Source organism: Aethalodelphis obliquidens, unplaced genomic scaffold (assembly GCF_003676395.1).
Source record: "Aethalodelphis obliquidens isolate GAN/ISIS:26980383/991018 unplaced genomic scaffold, ASM367639v1 scaffold5, whole genome shotgun sequence".
Classification (NCBI taxonomy): domain Eukaryota; kingdom Metazoa; phylum Chordata; class Mammalia; order Artiodactyla; family Delphinidae; genus Aethalodelphis; species Aethalodelphis obliquidens.
The window spans coordinates 52,512,447-52,528,949 of record NW_020837949.1 but is presented as its reverse complement, the minus strand read 5'-3'; the positions used below and the strand labels follow the sequence as shown (position 1 = coordinate 52,528,949).

The 16,503-nt window shown below is 35.9% G+C and overlaps 1 protein-coding gene and 1 non-coding gene across 2 annotated transcripts in view; both read right to left on the bottom strand.

The window, feature by feature from the left end:
- Positions 1–16,503, bottom strand: part of ZNF804B (zinc finger protein 804B) — a 498,725-nt gene that overhangs the window by 260,331 nt on the left and 221,891 nt on the right. The window lies entirely within an intron of this gene.
- LOC113618638 (U6 spliceosomal RNA) lies at positions 14,094–14,204 on the bottom strand. Its single transcript, XR_003432071.1, has one exon. It is a non-coding gene; the product is annotated as a U6 spliceosomal RNA (small nuclear RNA).

The window sequence follows — 16,503 nt, the reverse complement described above, 5'->3', positions numbered from 1 at the left end:
CCATGGCCGCTGAGCCTGCGCGTCCGGCGCCTGTCCTCCACAACCGGAGAGGCCACAACAGTGAGAGGCCCGCGTACCGCACAAAAAAAAAAAAAGGTTACCAGCATTCTGAAGGATGAGAGATCATACATATTTGAGAGGATTAGGATCAACTTAATGGCAAATAGCATTTAATCTAAGGCTTGAAGGATGGGTCAAATTTTGAGAGATGCAGTAGGAGAGGAAGTGTTTTGGCAGAAGGAATTCATTAAGCAATGGCTGAAAGAATCAGTCTGTGAACAATTTAAATGAATTAAAGCAAAAATCTGTAACGTAGATATAGCCTAACACTTTTTCTACATAGGTGATTCTTTCAAGCATCTGGGTGGCTGTTCCTGCCAGTAGACATGACACTCCTGAAGGTAAAACAGATGTTGATGTCATATTTTACTCAAAGTTTCTAGGGATGTGTGTCACATGTAAACATTTGGAATTACCATTATGCTTAGAAATAGAACTTTAGTTAATACGTAAAAACAAAAAGCAACTACCAGCAACCTCCTTAATAAGGATTCTGTCGTTCTTTCATTAAAAAAAGATCAGGTAGTGTTGTAGTTTAAATAAAACTCCATGCCTTTCAAAGAAATGTTATAATTTCCTTTGAAGGACTTAATGAGGCTGAGTCACAGCTAAGAAAATAAGATGTGAAATTAACATATGTGTGAAATTCAATCACACCTCTTATTAACTGGATGTAATGATAACCACAAAAAAAGGTGACTACTTTAAATAAATAAGTGATGATAGAAATGAAAAATGATGTTAATTTAATGGTTGATTAATTGGTCCTCAGTGTATCTCCCAAATCTAGTTTGGGATGGTGGCCTCCAGCTCATACTTTAAGCATTCCAAATGTGTATCAATAAAACATATATTGCTTATAAAAAGTTATACAGAACATTTCTAATAAAGACTTGCATTCAATATGCTACAGCAGGTCTAGCTTATATAAACACACACGCACACACCATGCGCACACACCTTTTACCATGCCCATCTGTTGAGTCAGGTGGAAGCACACTACAGATATCTTCCAACCTAAATGTCATGGTAGTGAGGGCCTCAGCCCTGGCTCCCTATCAATCAATTGTATTTTATATCTCATTATGTCAAGATTTTCAAATTCCCCTTGAGGCCATTCACACAGTTTTGCTACTTAATAGAGTATTGATTCATTTTGTTCTTTGTCATTCTATGTTGTAAATGTTTTAAATAATATAAATAATAAGGAAAAAAAGCCATATTACTGCTTTAAAGTAAATAGCCTGTGATAAACAGACTCTCTATATTGGAAAAAGTTCAAACACTACTGAATTTAAATTGTTATATTTAAACTGTATTATTCAGAACCTCCCATTCAGAGCTATCATCCAAAAGCACAATGTATTGGTTCAGATAGGCATGGTAAAGGTAATGTTAATAGGCGATTAAAAAAACACGTGAGGGAGATAGATAATGGTGTCTGTTCACTAAAATGTGTCAGAAGGATACTCCAAGAGCATTAAATATGAGAGAGAATTGCAGTCAATAGCCAGTGAACAAAGAACGACATAAGAGAACGTTCTGGGTGTGAACACTAGCAGTGGGATGGGCCAGCTGAACTTAATGCAACGTTTTTCCCAAAGGATGAAAGGTTTACATCTGATACAAGTTCCTTTATGCAAAAACACTATACAAGCTCACTATTTCTATACAGAAAATACAGGAGGGAGGTACAAGATATTTTCTTTGAAAATGCACACAATTTGTAGTCAAGAGACTTTCCCTATCTCTTGTATTATTAACATCATGTTGGTACGATACATTTGTAAAAATTAATAAACCAATATTGATACATATGATCTACTAAAGTTCACAGCTTATTCGTATTTTCTTACTGAATGCCCTTTTCTGTTCCAGGATCTCATCCAGGATATCACATTACATTTAGTCATCGTATTTTCTCAGGTCCTAACAGTTTCTCAGACTTTTCCTTGTTTTAGATAACCCTGACAATTTTGCATATTGGCCAGGTATTTTGCAGAATGTCTCTCGGTTGGGAATTGTCTGGTTTCGCCATGATCAGGTTAGTGTTATGGGGTTTGGGGAAGAAGACCACAGAGGTTAACAGCCATCCTTATTACATCATAGCAAAGGTATATATTATCAACATAATTTATCACTGCTAAGGTTAAACTTTCTCCCCTGGCTAAAGGGTCTGTCAGGTTTCTCTACTGTAAATTTACTCTTTTTTCCCTCCTTTCCATATTATACTCTTTGGAAAAAAAGTCATGATGCACAGCCTGGACTTAAGGAGTGGGCAGTTACATTCCCCTTCCTAGAGGACTGAATATCTACATAAATTATTTGGGATTCTATTGCACAAAAGATTTGTCTATGCTCTCATTTCTTTCTTTATTCAATCACTTTTTTATATCATCATGGACCCATGGATATTTATTTTATACTTTGGGCTATAATCCAATACTACTTTACATATTCTTTATATTTTTTTTGCTCCAATTTTTCTCGTTTTGGATATTGGTAGCTATTTCACTTGACTCCTGTGTCTCTTTGATGTACAACCATCGATGTTTTTTTGTTTTTGTTTTTGAGCACTTCCTTGTTTTCTAGCATCTATCTTGTTATAGATGCTCCAGGATATCTTGTATATTCACTGCCCAGCCCTAGAATCAGGCCATCAGGCATTTCTCTAATGATCCTTGATTTCTTTTATTGGAGAATGATGTTAGAAACCAAGATATGGGTGCTAAGTATGCTCTGTGCTACTGGGGTGTCATTGCCTTCTAGGCCCTCGTAGATGACAAAGCAAGATAATATACATATGTATACTAACCTGTGTATGTATGTGTGTGTGTGTGTGCATGTGTGTGTGTGTGTGTGTATAATTCTCCCCTAAACATACTTCTCCCCTTACTTATCTATATTCTCCCACTCCAACAGTAAGAAACCTGGCTCTACCATTTGCCATCCATTATTTATTTAATGGTTCAATCCCCTATTACTTTATTTAAATTTAGAGCCAAATCCTGTTGTTTCCAGAATTTTTATTGTGTGTAAATAGCATTTAACATTTAATTTAAGAAGTTAAATAGAGATATACCTTCCTTTATTCTCTCATGCTTACATCACCAGCACCATATGTTTTAACAACAAACAAATCTTCCTCTGAGGTTTGATCTTGTTACCTCATTTGGTGATATAACCACTGGGACCAAAATTACAAATAGGTTATGTTCCAAATGTTTGCTTTCCAGTCAGTCATTTGGAACTTGTGGCTTTTGTTTTGAAACACTTTATAAATAATGGTATGATTTCTAGGCTAGCTCACAAAGGCCTATTTAACTCAGAATACAATTGTAAGGGTATATATTTGCAATAAAAATTAATAGAAAGTAACATTAGTAAGTACAAAGGGCAACATTAAAACAATTAAATGAGAATTAGTGTTGTATTAATCTTAGAACATAGTTGCTTAGGCAAAGAAAGCAAGGGTTGAGAGTACGAAGTCCATTAAATGCAGAGAAAACATCTGTGAAGGGGCAAACCAGCACGGTGACTTCTGAGATTGCTGGAATACACAGAGTGGGACGTAGAGTGGATTGTAATGAGCCTGGACAGGCAAGCAGAAACTTAATTATAGTAAGCTTCATGTGCCATGCCAAGAAGATGGGATATAAGTTTAGGGGAATGGGAAGCTAATGAAGAATTGTATGCAAAAGCATGGCATGATCTCATTTTTGACTTAACATTACTCTGATGACAATCTTAAGGATGGGTAAGAAAGGGGTAACAAAAGCAGCAGGATCAATTAGGAAAATATTGAAATGGTGAAAACAGAGAACTAAGTTAATAATCCAGTACTCTTGAGGAACAGGAAGAGTGTTCAGATATGAGGGATGATAAAGAGATGGACACTTGGTCTCAATTACTGGTTGTTATCATTGGGGTGAGGGAGGAATGAACATCTATGATTGCCTCTTTACTGGTTTGAGAGATGGGGAAGTTAAAATACGCATTTGATGGTGCCATTAATCAAGACAGAGTATATGGTAAGAAGAGAAGTCTGTCTTATCTTTCATTCATAATTCAGGTATTTTTATAATATTTTATACCAGAAGTGATTTCCTAAGATACCTGCCAGAAAATGGAAAACACAAAGGGTAGAGAGTTGTTACAAAGAATTTATGTGTATTTATAAGAAAAGATTATCAAAGATAATCTTACCTTCATAACTATAAGAAGTACCAGCAGAAGAAATGAGGTGAAGACAGCCTATACTGCATCTCTCTGAGAGGGAGGAAAGAAAGTGGGACAAAGGCCCAAGGAATCACCAAACCAGGCTCCAGCCGGGAGTTGGCACCGTCAGTCCAACTGGAGGTGGGTGTGTTTGTAATTTAGGGAGAGAATTGTCTAAGGGAGGAAATATGCAACGGGCTGTTTCTTTGTACAAAATCAATCTTGAGTCAGATGCATGTTTTTATGATATTGGAACAACACCATGGATTATTTTAGTTGTGATTTCTACTCATAAAGCTTTCCTAGGGATCTCCTTGGGATATAATTCGATAAAATTAAAACCTTCCTTGCCAGTTAGATAGTATGTGTATTATATGCTCTATTACTATAGTGTATTTCATGTGTGACTTAAAGTTCATAACTACTTATAATAATATTTTATAACAAAGGTTCAATTTTCTAACCACTTAATTTCATCTTTGTTTATCTATTTTCCCATGTGCAAATCAAGGACCTTCCTTCTATGACACCTCTATCTTCCCTCTCATTATTTCTCATGTTGTTTACACACCTCTGGGTACAGGGAGAATAGGACCATAGCAATAGAAAAGCAGGTGATGTGCCAGGATCTCTGGAAATTTGAAGCTCTTGAAGGACTAGTCATCACCTAGCATTCATTTTTCTTCCAGAAAACAAAACAAAACAAATGACATTAGCAACAACAAAATCAAACAATCTAGTCCAGACCATCAGTTGTTTCTTCATCTGTGTTAACTGATTTCAATCTGGAAGCTGGCATATAGCCTGGAATTAATTTTTATAATTTGTTTCTTCTCTACGCAAAATGGATCTGCAGGAAACTGATGAAGAGGATAAGTTTTTATACTCATCTCATATGTAAACTTTATTATACTAATGAATGTGATAAAAATAAATGAGTGTGACTAAAACAAAGCAAAAACAATTTGAGTGTTTTTAAGAAACTGTAACAACAAATAAATATGTGATGAACCAATAAAGCAGGGAAGATCTCTAAATAGAATCATTATTCTTGAAGGATGGTGTTAAAGATAGGAACATTTCTATGGAAGACTCCTGAAGTATACACTTTGAGTCAAACACAATCTGAATAAATACAATAATATCTTAGTTGAAGCGTTTAGCTAACAAAAAAGCAGCCAAAGTCTACAGTAGTAACATTAAAAGTAACCAAGAGAAAATTTCAACATTTAGCTTATCATTTGAAAACTTCCATGCCAACAAATAGTGTCTGCTTTTTAAATCAAACCTATTTTTTCAGATATTTTTGAGGCTTTGTAGATACACTGAAACAAACATAATAAAAATTATGAAAAATGCATTGATTAATTTTCTAAAACTTTAGTTCTAATCTGCTATGGGAACTGAGAAATATACTAGACAAACAAGAACATGTGAGCAGTCTAAGGGAAGAGACAGACAGGAATACTGATAGAGTAGAATACAATGTTCTTTGGTATCAGTAGTGTTAAGAAAAGATTCGTATATTACTGTCTTGGGGAAATTATAAATACCATCCTGAGTAGAAAACTCAAAGGATGAATAGGAGCCTGGAGAAATAAAGATGGGCAATGGATTCTAGAAAGAATTGAGATAGCAGGATGGATGGCATGAAGGCCTGACAGAGATGGACATGAGTGGGAATCATGAAAAAAGTAATAAATCTCATGCAGAAGATATGGGAGAGACAAAACAGCAGTGAGACTGGGCTGGGGATGGATTCTGCAAGATCTTGAACAACAAATTAAGGAGTTTGGTTTTCGTCTTGGGGGAATGCAAGCTTTAAGCATTTGAGATATGATTTTATATGTAACAATTCTTTGACAAGGTCATTTTTGTTGGTAGGTAATTGTGAGCAGTATGAGAAATGCACTAAATACTAAATATGGAGAAAACTGTGGGGAAGAGAAGATTTAGAAAACTTGGAAACCATGCATCTAGAGCCACCAAGTGACCTATTGCCCTGAGGCTGGGATACCTGGGAAGTCTGAGGAGATCAGACCGTCCCTGTAGTGCTAGAAACTAGCAGGGCCCCATCCTATCAGGTTTAGACATTGCTCACACTTGGCCATTGAAGCTTATATTAGACCAGTGAAATTAAATGTAGAACAAAGCATTACCTATTTTGAAAAACTGTAATGGTCTTTTGACAAACTGTGGTATACAAAGACTTAGGAGTACAGAGGAAGCACCTCAGGGGCTGCCAAAGTAACAGGGGCAGAGAGCCGCGGAGTAAACTCTGAGATGTGCACTTCTGCTGCCCTTGCTTCAGTCAGTGCAACTCTTCAGCTGCTAATTTTTATTTAATTTTACATATAGGGCTTCTGCTTAAGATTTTTATTAAATAAATATTTCTATTATTTAAGAAAACAAAACTGAATACCAATGGTGTACAAGGCCAATATTTCCCAAAGCAGATTTTTAAAAAGTTTCCTTTATATCTAGGTCCATCCACATCTCTACAAATGACCCAATTTCATTCCTTTTTATGGCTGAGTAATATTCCATTGTATATATGTGCTGCATCTTCTTTATCCATTCCTCTGCTGATGGACATTTAGGTTGCTTCCATGTCCTGGCTATTGTAAATAGTGCTGCAATAAATATTGTGGTACATGACTCTTTTTGAATTATGGTTTTCTCTGGTAGAGTGAAGTAAATCAGAAAAAGGAAAACAAATATCGTATATTAATGTGTATATGTGGAATCTAGAAAAATGGTACAGATGATCTTTTTTGCAAAGCAGAAATAGAGACACAGATGTAGAGAACAAACGAATGGACACCAAGGGGGGACAGGAGGGTGGGATGAATTTGAAGACTGGGATCGACATATATACACTACTGATACTATGTATAAAATAGATAACTAATGAGAACCTACTCTATAGCTCAGGGAACTCTACTCAGTGCTCTGTGGTGACCTAAATGGGAAGGAAATCCAAAAAAAGAGAGGATGTATGTATACGTATAGCTGATTCACTTTGCTATACATTAGAAACTAACACAACATTGTTAAGCAACTATACTCCAAGAAAAATTAACAAAAAAGAATGGATAAACAATAAGGTCCTACTGTATAGCACAGGGAACTATATTCAGTATCCTGTGATAAACCATGATGGACAAGAATATGAAATGAATGTATATATATGTATAACGGAATCACTTGCTGTATAGCAGAAATTACCACAACATTGTAAATCAACTATACTTCAATAAAATAAATTAAAAATAATAGTTTTTTATATCTAATTCCCAAAGGATTCTTGATCCTAAGAGATTCATTTATTATCTAAATTAGCTTTATGAAACAATTATGAATTGTCATTAACTTTCTCTTTTTGCCACGAAGATTTTTCCATGAACCGTAACAGGTGTATGAATGACCTTTGGAAATGCTAGCTTTAAGATAAACCACACATATGGACTCCACTCTCCAATGTGGTATACTTACAGCATGTCACAACAGTTTGGAGTATGTGGCCGTCAATATCAAGACGCTTTCAGGAATGTTTTCTGGAAATAGACTTCTTGGGTTTAAATCTTGGCTTTGCCTTTATCCTGGCAAAATGTGGGGGTAAATTAATTAATCTCTGTGTTACTGCAGTTCTTCTAGCTGTAAAATGTGAATAATCATAATATCTTCTGTTTAGGGTGACCATGAAGATTAAATCAGTTTATATGTGTAAAATATATGAAGCAGTGCCTTTATGAGGTAGAAGCTATATTACTGTCAGCTATTACTATTGGCATTATGTAAGCCTTGGGTCTTACTAAGAAATTGAGCCAGCTTTTGGATTTTTTTTTTTTTGGTTAGTTTTTATAAAATTTATTTTTATTGAAGTATAGTTGATTTACAATATTGTGTTAGTTTCAGGTGTACAGTAAAGTGATTCAGTTATACATACATATATATCTATTTTTTGTCAGGTTCTTTTCCTTTATATTGAGTATAGTGTCCTGTGCTATACAGTAGGTGCTTGGTGGTTATCTATTTTATATATAGTAGTGTGTATATATTAATCCCAAACTCCTAATTTATCCCCCCTCTTTCCCCTTTGGTAACCGTAAGTTGTTTTCCATGTCTGTGGGTCTGTTTCTGTTTTGTAAATAAGTTCATTTGCCTCATTCTTTTTTAGATTCCACATATAAGCGATATCACGTGGTATCTGTCTTTATCTGTCTGGCTTACTTCACTTAGTATGATTATATCTAGGTCTATCTATGTTGCTGCAAATGGCATTATTTCATTCTTTTTTATGGACTTTAACAGCATTTGCTCAGACTAGTATACCACCTAACAAGTAGTTTGCTTATTGTTTGTTTCTCCGTACTGTAATGTATGGTCACTGAGAGTAGACAGTTTCATGTATTTTGTTTGTTGCAGTATTTCCAGAAATTAAAAGAGTGCCTGGAAAATAACAGGAACTCAATAAGTATTTGCTGAGTTAATGAATGAATAAATTCTTATACCAGTGAACTGGAACTAATACTAGTATCCCTTTAATGCCTCATGTGGTACTTTGATATTTACAGAGCCATAAGGCAACTCCGAAAATACCAAATGTAAGCAAGGGAGATAGAAAACCTATTTATTTTCTTAGAGCTCAGGGCAGGTACAGTTTTAGACTCTCCCATAGCAATTTGGGGGCCCAGTGAAGTTTTTCCAGTATAATTCCACAAGACCATCCCTGTATCACAAACAGAGCTGACTCAAGGATCAAGATGAGGAATGAGACTCGGTGCCCTCTCCAGGGTATGTAGACCCCAAGATATATCTGAATCTGTGCTCTACTTTCTATAGCCACTGTCCTCATCCATCACAAACTTAGGCATGTCTGTGTGTATGTGCCAGAGATGGGGGTATTCCATCTATACTGTCTGAGTGCTACTGAGAGAGTTTAGTTGTGTGTGTGTGTGTGTGTGTGTGTGTGTCTGTGTGTGTGTGTGCAGAGGAAGAGACAGGGTGTGAGGGAATCTCATTTCACTGCACCTAAGAGCAGATGTGCGCAATCAGATCCACTGCCTGTAAGGAGAAAGGCTCTTTTCTTCTTTGTCCAATCAGGCTTTTGTTGAGCTGATTAGAATCAAAATTAGAGAATGAAGTAGGACAGAGAAGGGAGAGATGGATTCCTATGAGAAGGGACATGATGATACTTCTGGAAACAGAAAATAACCTAGAAAGTCTGGGAAAGTAGAGAGACATATTTTTAAAAGACAGAGAAAATTGGGCAGCAGCCAAGATGAAGGAAAATTTGGGGCCAAAATTTGAATAGTTTTTACAAAGTGTGGCTGTGTGCAAAGTGGTAAAATACTCATTTCCACATCTCTTCCAGATACTTTGGTTAAAAACATTAATTTATTTTTTATTTTTTTTTTATTTTTTTTTGCGGTACGCGGGCCTCTCACCGCTGCGGCCTCTCCCGCTGCGGAGCACAGGCTCCGGACGCGTAGGCTCAGCGGCCATGGCTCACGGGCCCAGCCGCTCCGCGGCACGTGGGATCCTCCCGGACCGGGGCACGAACCCGCGCCCCCTGCATCGGCAGGCGGACTCCCAACCACTACGCCACCAGGGAAGCCCCCATTAATTTATTTTTAAAGATTTTGGAACCTCTGCTAGCAATCTTTGGAGACACACCCTTGCAGAGCAGGCCACCTTGTAACAGCAGTATGACTGCTACTTTTTCCCCACACTTGTTACTCACATGATTGGTTTACATTGCAATTCTATTTCAAATTCTGTTTCATCAATAAAATAAATATTTAGAAACAGTAACTTTGGATGGGGAAACAGAGGTTTATGAGCTTTTAGGCCTTTTATAATTTTCTAGGCTTTTGATGACTTTGGCTAAACCAATATCCTAAATTTTCTCTAAGAATTGGTCAATTTTTGGAATTAGATATCTAGAGTAAAATTAATGGTAAATGTCATGAAATAGCTTAAAAAAACAATTTCAGTTACATGTTGTAATGTGTCAAAAATACAGAAATGCATCACTCTCATTTCTGCATGCTTAATGGTTATAAAGAGCTGCTACAGAAACAGGGAAAAATACTTATAATAATACTGCTAATGAATTTTATTTCAAAATTTTCTCTAACTGAGTGCATTAGGCAGAAATCAGTTGAATAAAAGAAATTAATGGGGGAAGAGTTAGCATATGATGAAAGGATTAAATCACTCAAATTTAAAGACATTAACTCAAGCACAGTGAAAATCAAGTATAAGATGATATTATTGATGATGAAATTTATGTAAGATGAATCTATGAGACAAAACTGATTTTATGAAGAAATTGTAATATTAAGTGAATAAATCACTATACATATATGATCAAAACTATGAAAAATCTTAGAAAGAAAGCTGGAACAAACACATCTAATATTATATTGACAGTGAAAGCTTTTGTGAGCCTGGATGATCACTTGTTTCCTTTCAAACTTTCTATTTCTCACCACTGCCCAGAACAAACACTAATTAGCTTTATAAGAATAAAATCAAGTAAACGTTTTGTAAATGAATGAAACGAAGCCTTGCTCCAATAATGGTATTGCTTTTCTCAAAACCCACTAATGAGACCCTATATCTCCATTTATGTATTACATAGATATTCTAGCATGTAAATGAGTTTTACATGTTTGAAATGAGCAGGTGCTTATTTCTGATGGCCTTGTTGGCACTTTTTGGGGGGAGTTGAACAAAAAGCTTTGAGGAATACTTGGGAGAGGACAGCAATTCTGCCGTATCTTTAATGAAAGTAGTAACAACTCTTTTTGAATCACTGACTTTTCTTGTTCATTAAATTATGCAGGCCAAGTAGCTAATAAAAAGGTAATATTTCGTTATACTCATTCTGAATTTAATCAACTTTTATTTTTCTTTCACTTAACTTTTTATGTTGTCAAGTATCAACCTAGTCTCATCCTCGTTTTGCAAAACACTACTCTGATCATCAAGGATTTCGAAAGCAAGGCTAACATAATCTGCCTCATATTTTCTGAATTTCAACATTCTTAGGAGAAGGTGATTCAAATGATTTCTAGAATAATGAAATAACAACCGTATGCAAAGAAAGTAGTGTTACTTCTTTCATACCTTCTTGCTAATGGTAATAATAATATTTAGTAAAAATGAAGGCAATATGTTTTCTATACTTTGAAAGCATCAGAATTAAACACCAGATTTCATAATGAAAATGAGCACATGTGTAAAGAATACCAAAAAGCTAAATATTTATAAACTAAATTTTACGGGCGTACCTTGTTTTATTATGCTTCGCCTTACTGCACTTTGCAGATATTGTGATTTTTACAAATTGAAGGTTTGTGGCAACCCTGCCTCAAGCAAGTCCATCTGCACCATTTTTTCCAACAGCATTTGCTCACTTCATGTCTTTGTATCATGTTTTGGTAATTCTGGTAATATTTCAAATTTTTTCATTATTATTATATTTGTTAGAGTGATCTATGATCAATTTTTGGATGTTACTATTGCAAAAATACTATGACCAACTGAAGGCTCAGATTATGGTATTGTTTTAGCAATAAAGTATTTTCTAATTAAGCTTTGTCCATTGTTTTTTTTAAGACAGAATGCTATTGCACACTTCACAGATTACAGTATAGTGTAAAAGTAACTTTTATAGGCACTAGGAAACCAGAAATTCATGTGACTCTCTTTACTGTGGCGGTCTGGAACCAAATCTACAATATCTCCAAGGTATGCCTGTAGTTCAGGCATCTCTTTATGTTGTGCCATCTTCTTTTAATAAATCATGTGGCCTCTACAACAACACCAACAAAAAAATTATAACTTTTCACAATAGAAGTTTAAAAAGTATAAATATTATTTCATCCCTGGAATAATCTTATCACAGCTTCTATGAACTCTGAGAAGCACTCTTAAGGCTACTGTAAACAATAGAGTTATACAAGTTCCACGGTTCAGTTTTCTGATTTAAAATAAGGAACTGTTTTGGGCAGAATTCTAAAAATGACCCACCAAGATTCTGTTCCCTAATCCCTGGGACTGTGAATATGATGAGATACCACACATTTGATTATGTTACCTCACATGGCAAAAGGGAATTTGGAGACGTAATTAAAGTTACTAATCAGATGACTTTGAGTTAATGAAAAAGGAGATTACCCAGCTGAGTCTAAAACAATCCCATGTGCCATTACAAGACAGAGAGGTTTTCTCCGACTGGTAGCAGAAGACAGAGTTAGAGAATATCGATTACTGAGATAGATGGGGCCACAAGATAAGGACCTGAGAGCGGCCTTTAGATGCTGAGAGCAGTTCCTGACCAACAGGCTGCAAGAACAGAGGCTTAAGTCATACAACCACAAGGAACTGGATTCTGCCACCGACTTGAATGAGCTTGGAAGCAGATTCTTTCCCAGAGCCTCTAGGTAAGGGCCCAGCAGTGCTGACACTTTGTGAAACCCTGAGCAGAGCACCCAGTTGAGCTCACCCTGATTTGGGATCTACAGAACTAAGAAATAATAATTGCGTGTTGTTTTAAGTCACCAAAATTGTGTCAATTTGCTAAGAGAGCATAGGGAAGTAATATAGAACTGTAGATTGTTTAAACCTTGACGGGACCTTAAATAAGTCCAAAGTCTAAGAAAAGACAGGTGACAGAGAGAGGATTAGGGCTATTACAAAGCATCGCAAAGAGAGGGGAAAAGAGAGTTATTATTTAACCACTAATATTCAAAATATAATTTTTAAGCAATATATTCTGCTTAAAACCAAACCTTTGGAAGAGAAAAAGAAATTAAGGACTCTTTTGCACCTCTTACAACATCAATGGCTAGATTTTATGATGGACCTTTTTTCCCATACTGTCCATCCTCAAGTTTAACCCTGAAACTGGAATAGAAAGAAGGAGGAGATGACACAGAGGAAGTAAAAGAATAACCAAAGCTTTATGATCCCTGAAGATTGTGGGAGAGTAAGGCAGAAGATGGAAATAAAGGTAAAGAGAGAGAAATGTCAGTATTCTCATTTTTTCCCCCTCACTTTGGAAACATTATCTAAAGCATTCTCTATGTTTAGCTCCGTGTTTCAGGCTACTGAATGAGAGGCCCTCATGGAATGTGACTCGTGGATTGTGGCCATATCATACATGAGCCTGCCAGTGTGGAATACTGAAGCAAAAAGCCCTGATATATAGCACTCTTGACCGACCCTTGGGTCACATGACCAGTTTTAGGTTTTCCAGTGATTGTCTTGATGAGGGCTCTAGGCTGCATATATTCACGATGCTAGTTCATTAATTAGTGGGGTTTTTTTAAATTGAAGTAGGGTTGATTTACAATATTACGTTAGTTTCAGGTATACAACAAAGCTATTCAGTTATTTTTTTTTCAGATTCTTTTCCATTACAGGTTATTACATGATATTTAATACAGTTCCCTGTGCTACACAGTAAGTCCTTGTTGCTTAGCTATTTTATGTATAGTACTTTGTTAATCCCATACTCCTCATTTACCCCTCCCCTCCCTTTCCCCTTTGGTAACCACAAGTTTGTTTTCTATGTTTGTGAGTTTCTGTTTTGTATATAGATTCATTTGTATTATTTTGGAGATCCCACATATAAGTGATATCATATAATATTTGTCTTTGTCTGACTTACATCACTAAATATAATACTCTCTAGGTCTATCCGTGTTGTTGCAAGTGGCAATATTCCATTCTTTTCTATGGCTGAGTAACAGTCCATTGTATATGTATACCACGTCTTCTTAAGCCAATCATCTGTTGATAAAAATAGGGAACGTTTCACAAATTTGCATATCATCCTTGTACAGGGGCCACACTAGTCTTTTCTGTCTGTACCGTTCCAATTTTAGTATATGTGCTTTCGAAGCAAGCACTAATTAATATTTTGTTTTGTTTTTTAAATTTTCAGATGGCTCATATCAATGCTGCTTTGATTTCTCCCCACAAAAGAGCAAAGTTATAGGTTATCTATAGATATCACTAGGCAAATGGTCACTGGAGGCATCTGACTACAGCTACGGACATATTCTAAAAACATCAGAGGAGAGGACAAATTGCATGCTTTATCATTCTTGCATGGCTACTCCAAGCCTGAACATATGGTGGCCCTTGGGTGGAGCAACCAGAGCTATGGCTCAAATGAGCCCCTGAGAGAAATCAAAGTTTAGGTTGGGAATGATTTTCACAGGTTTTCTGTGTCCCTGATGAAGAGGCACTAATGCAAAGAGGCCAAGATGGGTCCAATGGTTAGTCATCTTATTCATGGGCAATGTAGGTTGAGGTGTACTCACTCTTGATATGAACAAAGTAAAGTTTCCTTTAAAATTACCCATTGCAATGGTTGGCTACAATGAAGACATAGTCATACCTGGGAAACTTATAGTTGAATCAGAATCTCTGAGGGTGGGACCTAGGCATCAGTATTTTGTGAAAGTTCCCCAGGATGTTTTAAGGTACAATTAGAGTCGGAAATCACTGATTTAATGGAAGGTCTATTCATGTGTATACAGAGATAAAGCAACATTAATCCTTGTAGTGTGAATCAGTGTTAAAGTGTCTCTTCTCTCTCTTCCCTAAGTTCCTTTAGTTGTGCTCTTATATCAACTTTCCTTCTTCCTACAGAGATATTCTTCTTTGTGTCATTCCTATTTTCTGTGGTTGCAAAAATCACATATTTAAGAGGATTTAATCAATCAATCTGTCTAAAGTTTCTATATCAAGATCCACATCCACTTGTTATTGCTATTTTTCAAGAATACTGGAAATGGTAATAAAATAATTCCCTATAATTGACATAATTCCTCTTAAATATTAGTTGTGGACTCTCTACTCCCCTTGTTTGATCTCTGCTCCTTCTCATGTTATATAAAGTTTTGCAATAACTATTGTGATAATTAAGCATTTATGCTATACACACATTAGTGAATGCATGATGTTCATTGCTTATTTGACAATGGTATTTAAAATATATGCTCCCATGTCAAGTATCATTTGATGCAAAAGAGAGCAGCAAATCTCTCTCTTGTTGACAAACAATTCAGGCAATAACTCTGAACATCCAAATCTCCACAGTTTCAAAAGAACAAATAAAGCTGTGATATCTCTCTGGTGATATTTTATTTTCATTCCCCATCTCATTTGTTTGTCATTTGAATCCATACTCTCATGATATAGAGAGATTTTCTCTTTTTCTTTTTATGGGTGGTAAAAAGCTTTTAGTGTGTTCTTACTCTTTAGGCTACAGACAAGTTTTGTTTTGATACACTAATAAGAAATGTGTTCTCATAATAAACTTGAAGTATGAAAAGGGAGACTGATTCCTTACAAAGCCAGGCTGTTGATGTTTATTATGTTCCTATCAGAAATATGTTAGGTTTTCAAGCAACACAAAGATATATGGACACAGTTGATTTCTTTCTTGTGCTTGGAGTCCAGTTGGGGAGATAAACCTTACACTTGAAAATTCTCCTTAGAACAATGTAATAATATAAATTCTATACAAATCAAGCTCCTGCATGTGCACTCTGAAATAGGTGAGGCCACATGGCTGCTGTCATAAGGATATGCTTGATTGATTATTGAAGGTGCTTGAGCTGAAGGATGCTTTGAAAGAGTTACAGACGTTTATTGTAAGGAAGAAAATGACATACAAGTGAAACAGTCACACATTTGAGGGTCATGTAAATAACCAATCTTATGGAAAAGCATGGAAAAAAAAACCCCAAGCTGTGCTACATAGAGCTATTTGATAGAGGATTTAGCATAACAGACTCCAAGAAAAGGAATGACTCAAATTGTTTCAAGTTAAGGAACTATCACCATTATTTTAAAAAATGATTTACTTGGAAATAAGGTACCACTAAAAAAAGTTTAACTATTTAGTAAGTAGTTCATCATTGTTTAGTTTTGAGCCCACTTTTCTTTTGTAGGATGAAATAGGACTGACATAGGGTCTCAAGGTTTAGAACTAGCTTTGGGGGTAGAAGAAAAGATAGATATCAAGCTCCAGAGTAGACTGTGATGAGGGCAAATGCAGGTTGGTGTCTAAGGTGAGTCAGAGATGAATGCCAGAGGAGATGCATCAAGTAAAAGGGAAACAAAGGGTAGGGAGCAAACAAAGAAAAGTATTATAGGGTGTAAGATGTCAGCAACAGGGAATAAAGCAAGCTACAG